The following is a 15,663-nucleotide window of genomic DNA, read 5'->3' as shown; positions in this document are numbered from 1 at the left end:
CGCCATGGGATACAATCAATCACACTTGGCAAACGAGGAAAGAATTTGGCAGTGATATTCTGGAGACTGATGTGAGTTCCGCAGATTCGTTGAACGGGTCCTTGCGACATTTCCTTGTTAATAGATTTAAATCCATTGATAAACTTCAGACAAACGATGAAAGAATTTTTTTTTACTGATTCGTGTGATTAATTAAGTTTTTCTTCGGTGTTCTACAAGAGTGTCACTAATATTTCCATAATTGTTTCAAAGTGAACTATTACCTAAACACAAACAGCTATTAAATAAATAAAATTAATTTGAAATATTAAATATATTTTTTACAGGTTCATAATTTATATTCATTACTATATTACTACATATAATAAATTGTATATTTATAATTCTTTTATTACTTTGTATACTTCACTAAGTAAAATTTAACTCTGCTGTTCTGTTTGGGACTATATGAGCCAAAATAAAATTTATACGTTCATAAAAAAATATAGTACAGAGATATGTTCATGAAACCTCTTGACATTTTTGGTAAATAATATAAATATGTACTCCTAGAGGGATTTATGTTTCTTTGTATTTCGAAGGAATATTTTTTCAATTTATACCTAGTATATCGTTCGGGTCAGTGTGACCCAATGCAAAAATCTATTTATTTTTACTCTTACGTTCACTTTTGCTTGGAATAATTCAAAAGAAAAGTATAACAATAATTTCTCTAATTTATCTGTTTTCGAAATCTGTTACATTTACGTATGTGTTTGGTTACATGACAAGAGAGCGCGTACAATGTCAAAACGTTGATACGATTGATAAGGGACCAAGCTATTTGCTCTTATTGCAACGTTTCATTTTTACTGCTGTATTTCATTTTCTTATATAATGTAAAAACGTTGTGCCTGTGAATGTGAGAGAAAAAAGGGCTAATCACATAAATTTGAGTCCCGCTGATATAGTTAAACTAATAGAAGCTTCTGATAGCGAAGAAGAAATAAACCGAGTATGAAAATCATACAAGTTCTGACAACGATTTTGATACCGATATTCAACAAATGAACTAAAAAAGAGAATGTTTCGGTCCAAGAATCGTGAAATAAAGTGGAAGTTGGATCCGCTGCCAAAATTTTCTATATCAACAGCTGCTAATGTTATAAGAACTACTCCAAGAGTCACAAAATATGTAACGGCAAGGATAACAGATATAAAAATTGCATTTGAAGTAGTATTCAATTCTGAAATTGAAATCGAAATCGTAAAAATGACTAATATTGAAGGACAAAAGGTTTAGTGGAAAAAAATATAGAAAGTAAAACTTTTCAAGCATACAATGGATTATTATTGTTAGCTGGTGTTTATAAAACATATGAAGCATCAACAAAAAGCTAATGGGATAAAGAAATTGGCAGAAATATATTTCATGAGACAATATCCCTCGAAACATTTTGCAGCATATCGAGAGTTATTTATTTTGATCATAAATTCACTTTTCAAGAAAGAAGAAATTTTGATAAATTAACTGCAATATTACATGCGAAATATCTGGAAAAAGAGAATAGAAATCCAACCAAAATTTTATAATCCTAATGAAAATATTATTAGTAGGATTTCGTGGCCAATGTTCTTTCAAACAATATATACCGAGTACGCCATTTAAATATGTGATCAAATGTGACATTAAAACATCATATGTACTGAAAACACAAATTTACACTGGAAAAGATCAAAGGTCAAAGCCAGAGAAAACTCAGGTAATGCGAGTAGTGTGTGATCTTACCTATGGGTATTCGAGGAACAATATTACTTGTGATATTTTTTTCTCATCTTACAATTTAGGACAACTTCTATTTAAAAGGAAAATGACTATGCTTATCACCATTAGAAAAAATAAATCAGAACTTTCTGAAGAAATGTCTAACAAAAAAAGTTCACTGCTCATTATTTTATTTTACATAAGACACAACAGTTGTAAACTGCATTCTTAAAAAGAACAAGAATGTTATTCTCCTGAGTACTTTGCATCATGAAAGAGAGTTTAACAACAAATCTGACAAAAGAAACCATTAATGATCTTAGATTATAATTCAACTAAAGGGCTGTGGGTACACTTGATCAACTTTTAACACATACACTTGTAAAAAAGAAACCGCTCACCCATGATAACATTCTATAATATGCTTCATACAATGCATTTGTTCTATGGACTTCAATACAAAGTGAATGGAACGAAAACAAATTGACTAAACGAAAGCTATTTTTGGAAGAACTGGGAAAATCACACATTGTAGCACGGCCATACCTACCATGATTTGAGGACTCAATAAAAGTAGTGAAACTAATGCAGAGAAAAGCGAAATCTGGACCGTCAGAGAAAAGGGGAAAACCATCGGGATCTGCTGAGAATGCTTCATTGTGTATCAAACATGCAAGGTGCAATTCTGTGCATCAATGACAACAAAATTAATATGTTATGCTACAATTGTAAAGATCACATTTGCCAATTTCATGTAAGATATTACCGTTCAAATTGTAAATAAACGTAAGTTTCAGTTTCGAATATTTTTCTGCTACTTTTATAAATGCTTTATATTATTAGAACTATTTTTAAACTTACATTACTATTGTTTAAACCATTTCTTTAATGGAACCTGTCACTTATTGCAAGAAAAGTTAGCTTTCTGAATCCGATCATATTGACCCTAACGCTACATGCGTGGAGTAAATACGAACAGAACAGCAGAATTAATCTGCCTTTTAATGAATAATTTGCTTTTTCAAAATTTCAGCCTCTATGTTTCTGAATTCAAAATGCAAATTTCTTATTCAGGAAAACTTCAAGAAATAGTACTCTTTGAAAATCGGGAAAAAAACGCTTCTTTCGGGTAACAATAAGGACAGAAATTACTTTTTTCTGCTGAAAATTCCTTTTCAACACAGGAAATTGATATTGGATATTTTCTTTTTCATTCCTTTAAATTTAAAACCAAGAAAACGCGTTGGGTTTCCTGTGAGCTTGTTCAAGCCTGGAAAGAATAATTAATTTAAAATGAAGATAAACAGACGTAATGAGGAAATTCAAGAAGCCATTTTTATTGGTTTCTTTTCCATTATTCATTAAATGTTCGAAAATTCATTTCTCAATGATAATTTCAATATTAAGAAATGGGGAACATTTTCTGTGACAACTCTAGTTCTTAATAGCATGATTTTATTAAAATGCAAAATAATTTTTATAAAATAATCTGTTGATCAAAATTGCATAAGTGCTAAACGGCAGTGGAAAATCTAGGGAACTGGGATTTTTAACCACATGTACAACATATTTTTGATTTGTTATGAATATTTAAATTTATATATATCTATATAATATTTTCTATTTTGGACTATTATAAGTGATATCCATTTTTGGCTTATTTCTTTTATACTATTCCACTCTTTTATAATCTGATTTTGGCTATCACAGTTTTGATCAAAATAATTTTAATCAAATCGTTTTTAACAGAATAATAATAAAAGCATATTAAAATTTTTTTTGTTTTTATTTGCTTTATTATATTCCACAATTCAACATTATATATATATTGAAAAATTATATTATTTTTATGGAGTTAATATTTATATGCCATCCTTTGTTTAAAATTAAATTTCAAAAAAAAAATCTAGGTAGTATCAATTATTATGTAATATTATTAGTTATTTATACCTGAAACAATTAAAAAATAATTCCAACATTCGAAAATTTGAGAATTTACTCATCAGAAAGTCAGTGATTACAAAATTCCATCTTTTTGGATATAAAATAAGTCAAGTTATAGCAAAAACCTGTATAAACGAGCATTTTCCAAAATACATACGTTTTGGTATTTGATTTTACCCTCTGTCTTAAAATAAATTAATGATTATTAATTTCAGAAAGATAAATTTTTTTAAAAAACTGTTTCAATAAATTTATAAATAGTTTTATTTAAATTATATTTCTATAAACGTAAAAATTATTTCATATGATTAAATATAATTACTTTTCAAGAATTTGTATTTTATTTAGTGGTATTTTTTAATGAAATGGTTTTAAAAGTGAGATTTTCAAATAGAATTTTTAAAGTAAAAGCTTAACTTGAGGGACATTACTAAAATCGGTAGATTTATTGTTTTTCTAAAAAGCAAAGTGGAACGTGGATTATTGCCTGAACAAAAAGGGAATATTTGTATTTTTTCTGGTCCTTAAAGCAGAATTTCAACTTGCTAAGGAAATTCAATTTTTCTTCTAGAACTAGCAGATTTCATTTTTTTTTCAATGAGTACAATCAAATAATAAAAATAAAATCTTTAACTATTGAACACTTTTTTGTGTCATTAATCGAACAGTGAAAATAATGTGATTGTTAGAATAGAATCAACAGATTATTATTAACCAATAATTCTGACAAAATTACGTTCCTATGACCTTTTTTCAATACCTAATAATAATAAATATTTTGTGCCTGCTTTTATATAATATATAAAAAAGTCATAAAAATATGTAAAATTTTAAGAATAACATTAGATTATCATAATAAATGAATAAGTAAACCTAAATTCCAAATTTAATTAAAAATAACTTCTGAAAATTATCGATATCAACATTACTTGTTACAGACTTATCTTAACTTTTAAAGCCTCACGAAAGCACGCTTACGAACGATAACAGGTAATCTGTATTCAAACATAAAAGGAAGTAGAATGATAAATGCATTTTATGCTTTATGCTAAGTTGATCATTCAGATTATTTCTTGAGTCTCTTTTATGCTGCGGTGTGCCATTTGTAGTTTCTAATGCGTCGTTCAATTCTCAATTACTTTGCTAATTAATGTTAAAAAACTGCCTTGTGCATTTTGCTATTTCAAATGAATAAAAACTTTAAAAAAAACACTTTTAATCAAACAAGAGTTTTTGCTCCCGATTCAATATGAATTTTGCAATTTTGCTAATTCGGCTACAATTGCAACCATAACCAAGGTCAAGACGATAACAGGTAATCTGTATTCAAACATAAAAGGAAGTAGAATGATAAATGCATTTTATGCTTTATGCTAAGTTGATCATTCAGATTATTTCTTGAGTCTCTTTTATGCTGCGGTGTGCCATTTGTAGTTTCTAATGCGTCGTTCAATTCTCAATTACTTTGCTAATTAATGTTAAAAAAACTGCCTTGTGCATTTTGCTATTTCAAATGAATAAAAACTTTAAAAAAAACACTTTTTATCAAACAATAGTTTTTGCTCCCGATTCAAAATGAATTTTACAATTTTGCTAATTCGGCTAAAATTGCAACCATAACCAAGGTCTAATCTGCACCTCATGTTTCAGTATTAGTAAAGTTCGGTACCCACAGTTCTCGTGTAATCTCAAAAGTGCAAATAACCGCAAGACGAGCTACCCAGCCCTGCCGAATCAACCGGAATAATCTGAAGTATTAGGCCACCACTACAGTAAATCGGGCAGTGAGATGAACGCAAAATAACCCTTATTACAGTGCAGTCCATACATTCACCATCCCAAAAGAGATACGACCCCTCATCGGCATAAAGGAAATTTAACTCCACACCATTTTTAGACCTATTAGGTGCGCTAGAGCCTGCTTAATTAACTTCTACTAAGAACACAGAAATTAACTCAACAAAACAAAATCTACTAGTGCCACATATAAAAGTGCATATTTTGAAAATGTGTCTTTTTGTCTTCTTTTGTTTTCCTTGAAATCGTAATTTTGTCCCTGAATTATTTAAATAATTTTATACTATAAATGTTAAATAAATATTATATTATATCATAACATTCTTTTTATTAATTATTATTATGAAGAAAGTAAAAGTCATCAAATAACGATAGAATTTAATCTCTTAGTAAAAATTTGCCACTTAATGCAATGAAATTAAAAATACAGCATTAGAATAGATATTTACAGAACATTTTAAAATGTAGTTTCATAACAACATCTATCAAAGCTTTAGTTTAATAAAAATTATTTATGAAAATTTCGCCAAAAGTAATTGATTAATTCTTCATATCTGTACATTTTTTTTTATTTTGATATCTCAACCATTTTTGTCTTTAAGAAAAAAAATTTCAATTGATGTGGTTTGCTTGTTTTTACGGTTCAAAAAAGTTTTTGAACTGTAAAGATTGATTTATGGAAATAGAGGGGAAAATTTTTGTTGCAACATTTTTTTAAACTTAAGAAATAACGAATTAATAATGCCTAATTTTAATTGGAATGTACCATTCTTTCCAAAACAGAAATAATGAATTCGTGCAGTATATGATTCTATGTATACATACACATTCACTTGTAACAAAATTAGTCATTGAAAAATTAAAGGATAATAAATATAGTTTGTTACGATGATTTTAAAAAGTCACTATTATAATAACAAAATATTCTACTGAAAGGAGAATCTTCTAAATTTTGATACACTTATTTTTAAAAATCACAGTTTCTGTTGTGGAAAACCATTTAGCTATATCAATGCTACTAATCACCCAAAAACAATCGGGAAAGTCTCGTCAGATCTTTTAATATATCCTTTATCCAGACTAAAATATACATCGCTTTTATTCAAAATTTGCATTAAGTTTTCCAAATTTCTATATAGTGTAAAATAATTATATCAATTTTTAACTGATTTTTTTCCTTCAGAATTCCGCTTTCTCAATTTGCTATGCATAAGAAATGAGCATTCTAATATGGACCATATATATGAGTAATCCTTTTCGGAAAATGGAGATTTGTTATTTGTATATATATGTGTGTGTGTGCTTCGATGCTTTTTCTTATTTTTTTTTATTTATAAACTATATTACTACTTTATGAACTTTTAGATATTGTATTTTATTTATTTATTATTTTTATTTGTTCCTAGTATCATCGCCCTCAACGGAGATCCCGAGCTTTAGAGAGATTCTGGTGCTCAAAAAATCTGGACAGCCCACTAAGTCGCAACTTAACTTTTCGTGATGAACATTATGGACGACCCCCTCAAAGGGTTAAACCACTTACCCATGATGCAAAGCGCAGCAAGACCTGCTCTTGACAGGAAGGTATCACGTAAACTCCGCTGGAGCGACTGTGTTGACGACAGCCGTGCTCCACATGGCTACAGAAGACGATTGCAGAATAAAGGATGTTTCAACTCCCACAAGAAAGGGTAAGTTTACTTTACAATAATTAGGTTTTGCGTCTTTTTAAAAACAGTCTGTTATCTTTAATGAAGCTTTGCGAATGTCTTCATAAATGAAGTTTTCTAAAGAAAACGCATTAAGCATAAATTATTTTTATTGGTAATTCTTTACATTTAATTCATATTATTTCTTTCTTAGGAGTAAATGATTGGCATATTTAAATAATTAATGAACTAAATATTAAAATTTTTGAAATGTGAGATATGTTTGTCAAAATATATTGTGTTCAACGTGGATTGTTTGGACGTATTTTGATTGAATATAAGTAAGGTTGTTTGTGATTACTTATAGTGAAAAATAAAATGTTTAGAAATTTGAAATTTTAATTGAAAAGTTTGTAACATGATTAAATTGGATTAATTGGCTTTTATGCTATTTTTAAAATGTTACTTGTAATTGCAGTATAGATAAAGTGCGTATGTATTTAAATAATTGCAAATTAATAATTAATCAAACCTATCAAATTTATCTTCCAATTTATTTTAACATAATAAGTTTGGTTAGTTGTATACTATTTTTAAATTATTTCATGTGATGCAAATTTTGATGAAAAAAAATTATTTTACTATAGAAAACTACCAAATATTACATGTAGTTATTTCTTACTTTGTTTACTTACTTACTAAGAATGTTTTTTTCTTACTAAGCTTCTGCTTAGAAAGGAAAAAAACATTCCAAAGTTTTAATTAGATTTTTTAATAAAAATTATCAAAATGTAACATTTTTCCTCAATAACTTCGTATACTTTTATTGAATAAAATCTGTTTTATACTATTTTGAAATTCAAACAATCATTTTTCAGAGTTTTAAATTTTATTTTAGTGGAATGTGATTTTCACATTTTTAAATACCTTTAAAAAATTTAAATCACACTAATATTTTTTATTTTAGTTGCTACGCTTTAACTCAAGTGAATTGCACTTTAAATATATAATTATATATAATTTTGAGCTTATTATCGTCACTATAATTAATAGTAAATTTTTATAAAATAATTAAGGGTAGATGGTTCACGTGTAAAATTTTATTATTTCAACTGTCCTAAATGCCAAAGAAAAACTGTTAAATAATGTTTATAAAATTTAGCAGCACAGGCATAAAATCATACATTTATTCTGAATTGACTTATGCTTTTTCATATCTTTAATTCCTCATATTGATCGTCAAGCTTAATTAATGCAAAATATTTTAATAACTCATATTGTCACAAAAGTATTTCACATTTTCCTGTATTTTAGTTTTAAATGCGATAAAGTATTTTAATGGCATTGATTTCGGCGCTAAGAGCTATATTTTTTCATTTCTGTAGTCATATTCTATTAATACTAAATGTTTTATTGTTTAACCAATAATGAATTATTTCTACTTTCCAGAGAAACAGAGTTTGAAATTTTGACTAATTCAGTTCAATTTCTAAAATCACGCTGGTCCGAATATAACTTTAAATAAAAATTAAATTTATTTTTAACATTCTTTGCTAATTTATTATGAATAGCTATTAAGTAACTGTCATGAAATTTTTGCGTCAATATATTTCGTTATAAAATTGCATCCAAATGCTTTCTTATATCCAATAGAGATTTGACTTTCTCTCTCTCTCTCTCTCTCTCTCTCTCTGTGGGCATGCATGTGTGCGTGCGTGTGTGTGTGTGTGTGTGTGTGTGTGTGTGTGTGTGTGTGTGTGTGTGTGTGTGTGTGTGTGTGTGTATGTGTGTGTGTGTGTATGTGTGTGTGTGTGTGTGTGTGTGTGTGTAAATAAATAAATATATATATATAAAGTAAACGGTAATATATAGCTTTTAATAATAATGGTAATTATTATCAAAGTGTAAATCAATTTGAAATTTATCGTGAGAATTTCAGAAAGAAGTATAGTCCTGAGATATTGTTATACAATCGGATTTGCCATCTATGTTTAATTTTAGGAATGAATTGTAACCTTGCAATGATGCCTTTATTTTAAGAAGCAAATATCCAAATGTTGCAAATGAAAATTAATTCTCTTTTTTGGGTTAAAAATATGTTTCATCGTGCAATTTCTATTAATTGTTTGTCTATAATTATTTCCTGATTTTAATCAATGCTGCGTCACACCCCCAAAAAATATATGTAATTTATTGCAGAAAATGCAGGAAATATGCATTAAGTATAAAAGCAATTAATGAAAAAATAAAAATGCTGAGTACGGAGTTAAACGAAGATTTTTTATTTATGTTTCAAGCCTGCAGTCAAAATTGGAAGAAAGAATAAAAAGGTGTAAAGTTCTCCTTCATTAAGATTATAGTAAGGAAAGAAATCCCATCTTCTTAATATTATTCGTATGTCTTTAAATTATTAAAGACCTGTGCCTTATTAAAGCATTTATTCAAAGTCAGATTTCATGCGTATATAAAATAAAATATCGAACTCGTTAAGAAAGAATAGGAACAATACTTTTTGTGAATTTCAATTTTTTTATTTTTATTTTCACATTTTCAATTCTGCTGTTATAAATTCTTAGAATAATCATCTGTAATTTTGGATTTTTTTTATAAAAATATCTAGACTTCCAGGTTATTTTTTCTCAGTAGAAGAAAAGAAAAATAAATTATTCATGATAAAATCATGTTCCTTTTTTATAAAATGTAAAATAGATGAATGGCAAAAGAATAAAAATAAGCATCTGCTTAGTTAAAGAGAAGTTCAAGGATATTGCTATTATCTTAAATGACATATAATGTTAAAGTTGATGAAGCACGAAAAATAGATGAAACACTCATTATAATCAGGTGAGAAAGAAAATTTCAAAATTTAAAACCAGTACTTCATTTTAATACAATACTTGAGAATATTTACAAAATAGCGAATTAAATTATATTAATATTGAAAATCATTAGCTCTTCCGATTTCTTAAGTTTACGTTTCTACTGATTTACATCAGAATCGGAGAGTTTATGTTAGACCTTGTATATTTTATTCAGAAATTTTTATATAACTGCTCAAATGTCATTTCAAAAATATCACGACACTTAAAAAACAGGTTTTTGAACATGTAATATCTGAAAACTTATAAGACCTACTTCTGTTTAGCTTTTTTCTGTGTGGTTTGTGCAGTTGATATAGAGCATTTGCATCAATTATATCTACATAGAAAATTTTAACAGTTTTAATACTAATAATGATTATAATATCAAAAGGTTAAAATAGTAAAATAAGAGTGAACACAGATAAAATTAATTATAATTTTAGAGACACTTGTATTAAAGAAGTTGTTAGTTTTGGTGAAATATAAGAATATTTTTTATATCAGCATGTAAATCATTTTTTAAATTCATTAAAAATTTTGATTTTTTAATTCATTATCTTCCATGATCATATTCATAAATCAGCATGGATTATATTAGTAATTATGAGAAAACGCTAAATGTTTTGGTTTTCATTTATTTCTAAAAAAGGAATGCTCCAAAACAATATTTCCTCAATATCTTTAATAAATTCTTGATGCTTACAAGTGTTGATCAAGCTTGGAGCTTTAAAACAATAGTAATTAAATTTTAAAGTAAGTGAATAGAAAGAAAGTATTAACATAATTGTCATATTAGGACCTTAGATCCAAAGAAATTTTAATATCCATGTAGAATATTGTTTTCGTAAACAGATAAGGAAAATAAAATGATATTTTGAATTCAAAGCCCACTGAAGTTTTGAACGATTTATCACTTTAATTAGAGAGCAGCCTTGTTCAAAACCTCTAATTATAAAAATATTAAAACCTCTAATTATAAAAATATTAAAACCTCTATTGTTAAAAATATTATTATTACGTTACATTAATTATTATATTAAATTATTATTATTTGAAGAAGGTCTTAATACTTTTAAGGTTTATAAATATATATGTCTTCCAAAAAATTCACGCCAATTAAATTTCTTCTTGTCATCTTCCAGTTTTATATCAAAAATATTTTGATATTTTCTTTTTGAAATCTTAAATCCCAAATAAATAGCAAAATTACCATCAAAAATTTCAACATTTAAATATACTTTTTTTTAAAGTTGAAAATAATAATTCAAAATCAAACTATGAGTCTTATGATATTTCAAATGCTCACAGAAAACCTTGATTATAACATGAGAAATAATTCAATAATGAATTCGTCAATATAGTTAATGTATTTCAGCCTTTTAATTTTTCTGAATTAATAAAGCTCTATTCACTGAAAATGCCAGAATATGAGTCTTTTTATTTAAAAATACTATTATAACACAAATTAAAATCAAAAATCACACAAATTATGTTCTTCAAAATTTAAAACAATAAGTAAATTAAAAATTAACACACTTTCATGTTTGTAAATTCTTATTTATCTGATGACTTTATTATTACTATCCATAAGAATTTTTACGATTTCTAAAGCATTTATTCCAATTTTTAGGGCATTTATTACATTGAGATATAGAAAAATGTTTTATTTAAAACTTTTTTTTTCAATTCAATGGATTTTTTTTTTCATTTTACTGTGTACTTAACTGAAGCAAGCCTTTTGTTTATCAATATTAAAGAAAATCATTGAAGTACGCCTTGTAAGAAATTCTTAAATCTTTTGAAAAAATAAACATCTAAAAAAATTTCTTAGAAAATGAAAAGCTCTTAAAAAAATAAAAAAAGGTTGGAAATTTTTGAAAAGCAAAAGAATAAAGAAATGCAAATTTTCATAAAAAATTTTGCATATATATTGACTATACAATTAAATATGTTGATAAAACAAAATAAGTGAGCATTGTTTTTTTATTTGCCATTAATATACTACTGATTCTCAGTGCATTTTATACAGAATCTTTTCATGCAAAAAATACGTGTTATAACAGAAAAATGGGAAAAAGATTTTTTTTTATCTGAAAGAAAAACTGTGCATAAAGAGCATGCAATGTGAACATTAACTCTGAAATACCTTTAAAAATCGTTTTTTTGGGAAATGTATTTATTTCTTTTTCATTTAATATATTTGATATAAAAACATGCATGAGCAATGAAACAAAATAAAAAAATATCATTTTGATAACATAAACAAGCAAATTAAATAAATATCGCTACATTTTAACGATTATTTGTATATCAAATTGTAAAAAATATTACTTTAAAAAAAACACTTTTTCTGTCTTTGATTATACCCTTGTAAACGAAACTCATGTTTATCCAAACCAAACAGAATTTACTAGATAAGGGAATAAAATAATTGGAGAAAACGGTACCAATATCGAAAGAGCAAATTAAATCGTTTTAAATTATAGATTTTTGGAGCAATTTTCTATGTAAATATATTACCACAACTGTTTTAAAAGTGATTAAGTACTGCATGTTATTTGTTTTCACTAAGATGTTTAACCGTCATCTTGCAGGAAATGTAATTGATGGATGATGTAGAGAAAATATTGCATCGTTCTGGTACTCATCATGTTTCGCTCCCATACGTCTTGCTATATAATTAAACGGAAATAATGTCTCGTGAGGATCATAAAAAGAGGAAATTAAGGGCCTAGAGGGCAAAATATTTTCATTGGTGTATTTATTGTTTGTTTTGGAAGCTCAGATATAGTTCTCTTATAGCTACGTGTTAGTCTCAGCGACACTTAGGAATCGAGTTTTGCTTTCTGGCAATTTTTTACTTACTTTCTTCATAACGTTAACCTCAGCCACTTAATTCGTAATTTGAACCTTTGATGAGATACCAGCTGAGTACCGGGCGTAATAAAATCATTTCCTTATTAAATCTTTATAGAAGACAAGGAAATAACGAATGGCTCATAAATAAAATATTATTTATTAATATTAGCATATCAATAAATTGCTAAAATACAAATAAAACATTCACAACTTAAAAGTAAAAAAAGAAAATTTTAAATGTATGTTTACTAGTTTCTTTTTCTTTGTTAGTTTCTCCCGGAAAAGAAGATTATCATTTTTCACACTTCTACTGAGATTATATACGCACATTCAATAACTCATGATATGAGCTTATATTAGTAGATTAAAAGACTTATTTAAAACATATAGAAAATAAATAAATCATAAAAAAATATTTTTAAAAACTCAAACACCCTTTAATAAATAGAATATTAGTGGAATTAAAATAATCCGCATCATTTTTAGTTGAATGTTGTTCTTATATTTGGTTGTAAATTAAACTGTATTTCCTACTTTCTTCAAATTTTTGGGCTCAAAAAATGGAAATAAAAATTTCAAACTATGTAAATGTTATGGAAAATATATGTTAAATGTATTTCATAGTATCTTTTCCTCTAAACTTAGACTCATGTGAATTGAAAATTTAGTTTAAGAACATAACGATAAAATTTAGTGTTTATAATGATAAATATACTAATATTCATCAATTTTTCCATATCTCTGCATGCCTTTAGAGTAGTTATTAGAATATTCAAAGATTCATTCTAAAATGCTTAGTCATATTATATTTTTAATTTATTGATTGAAGCATGTAATTCAAATTTTATAAGCATGTGTCTCGTTCCACTTATTACATGCAGTTAAACTTATCTTCACCACCATACCTATAAACTGAAGGATTAGTGATGATTTCTCTCTAAAATTTTTCCAATTAGAAATTGAGAAACACATGCACCATGTTTCACCAAGATCATCTTTCAGAACTGATGCTGAAATATCGGTCTTCCGGACATAATCATACATAGGTCCAATTGCATTGCTACTAATTTCTTTACAGTTCTATGTTTATGGAGTACCTTTCAGAATGTTATAAAGGCTATCTTCTTCGTTTATTTGAAAACAATCGAAGAACGTCTTTTGGTCATTTTGATAAAATAGCAATTTTAAAGCATATTTAATTGGTCAATAATCGGGTAATTCTATAAGTTTTGACAATCACATTTTATATTTATTATACGGATATAAAAGTAATACAAGTTCTAATCCTTTCCCTTGCTAAACCCAAACAGAAAGACATAGGACACTGCAAATCTAAGCACTCAGTGAGAAAACTACAAAGAAAATTGTAGACCACCAAACGGCAAAACAGATGACCGACTGTTGGCTCATTTTCTCTTAAGATCCCCTGCGGAATGCCAAATATAAGATCACTGACAATCGAAAGTTCAATTTACTTTGTTCCACATAATTACTAAAGAGGTCCTCCAAATCCCCTGACATATGTTAATAAACATTTGCCAACGAACATCTATCAATAGTTCTTTCACCATAACTAGCAAACAGATTTTGTCTGAGAAGTCCAAAACACTATTCTCCGGAGTACTCAGTTAAAAAAAAATTACTAGGTATTTTTCTGGCGCTGCTATTTTCAAAGAAATGTGTTGTCAATCTGCCATTTAAGGATATCTGTTATTGATTTCAAATCTATCATCATCTTGCTTTCAGTTTTAATTTGAATATATGTTTTCTAAAGCTGATGGTGATTAAATTCTTTTTCAACCATTTTTTGTTAATAGTCTTGCCTTTCCATTTCCAGAATCTTCATATGCGCTTCTATTGGAAGAATTAAATTTTATACTGATACATTTCATTGATGATCCTGATAACGTTATTATATTTCCATTTTTCAGAGAAGAAATTGAATAATATAATATTTTATCAGGAATCTAAAGAAGTTTTGATATATTTTATATATTACTCTTCACCTGACATCCTTATTTCGATCGTCTCCACCATAAAGAAACTGTAAATAGTTATTTAATCTACTTTATGATCATTATCTCGCTTATTTTGGTAAAATACAATGGCCACAACCAACTATGTGCTCATTAGTAGCCCGTAGTTTATTTTCTCTTTTTAGTCCTTTTCCATTCTCCTAGTTTAGTTTTTTTTTCAATAAAATACGGTTTATGAAAGCGAATTTCAATAAAAATTATTCTTGAAATATGATTTTCCTTTGATGACATTGGGTAATTTTGTCTACGATCAGATTGAGACACAATTGTATATTCTTTGAGAAAATAATAATCTTGTAAAAAAATTAAAAAGACATTCGATCTTTAAGCCCAAACATTTCAGAAAAATAATATTTTAGGTTTGATTTATTTATCTTTTTATTATTTTTATGTATTCCTATTTATTTGGCAACGATAATGTACTTGTAAAATATCCTTGCGACACATGCATGTGTAAATGCAATAATAAAAACAAAGAAAAACATTATGGTGAAATATATTTAAAAATACTTTTAAAATTCATTAAAATTTGGTAGGTTTTACAGAAATCAAATTGTTATTGACTGAAAGATAATATTTTTTTATTTTAAAATCTTTTTAATATGATTTTTGTACAGAATATATAACCCGATGTTATGTTTTCAATCATTTTTTAAATAATCATCTTACTAAATATTTGGATAATCCTTTTTTTAGTGATTATCTGTTACTCAATGAGTAGTTAACAGTGTCAAATTTGGTAACTCAAAGTTCGAAGCTCTTTAAAGCGCTTT

General features: G+C 26.9%; 1 protein-coding gene across 2 annotated transcripts in view; it reads left to right on the top strand.

The window, feature by feature from the left end:
• The first annotated feature begins 7,101 nt into the window (after positions 1-7,101).
• LOC129961784 (uncharacterized) overlaps positions 7,102-15,663 on the top strand; it is a 49,804-nt gene continuing 41,242 nt past the window's right edge. The window contains exon 1 of one of the 2 annotated variants that reach the window (XM_056075352.1): positions 7,102-7,176. The gene's annotated coding sequence lies outside the window, so the exon portion shown is untranslated. Of the gene's footprint in view, positions 7,177-7,421; positions 7,476-15,663 lie in introns of those variants that run through there. The other variant, XM_056075353.1, reaches the window with a different exon arrangement.

The sequence above is a fragment of the Argiope bruennichi genome, chromosome 2 (genome assembly GCF_947563725.1).
Source record: "Argiope bruennichi chromosome 2, qqArgBrue1.1, whole genome shotgun sequence".
Classification (NCBI taxonomy): Eukaryota; Metazoa; Arthropoda; class Arachnida; order Araneae; family Araneidae; genus Argiope; species Argiope bruennichi.
The sequence above is the reverse complement of the archived record's forward strand: the minus strand, read 5'-3'. Positions and strand labels throughout refer to the sequence as shown.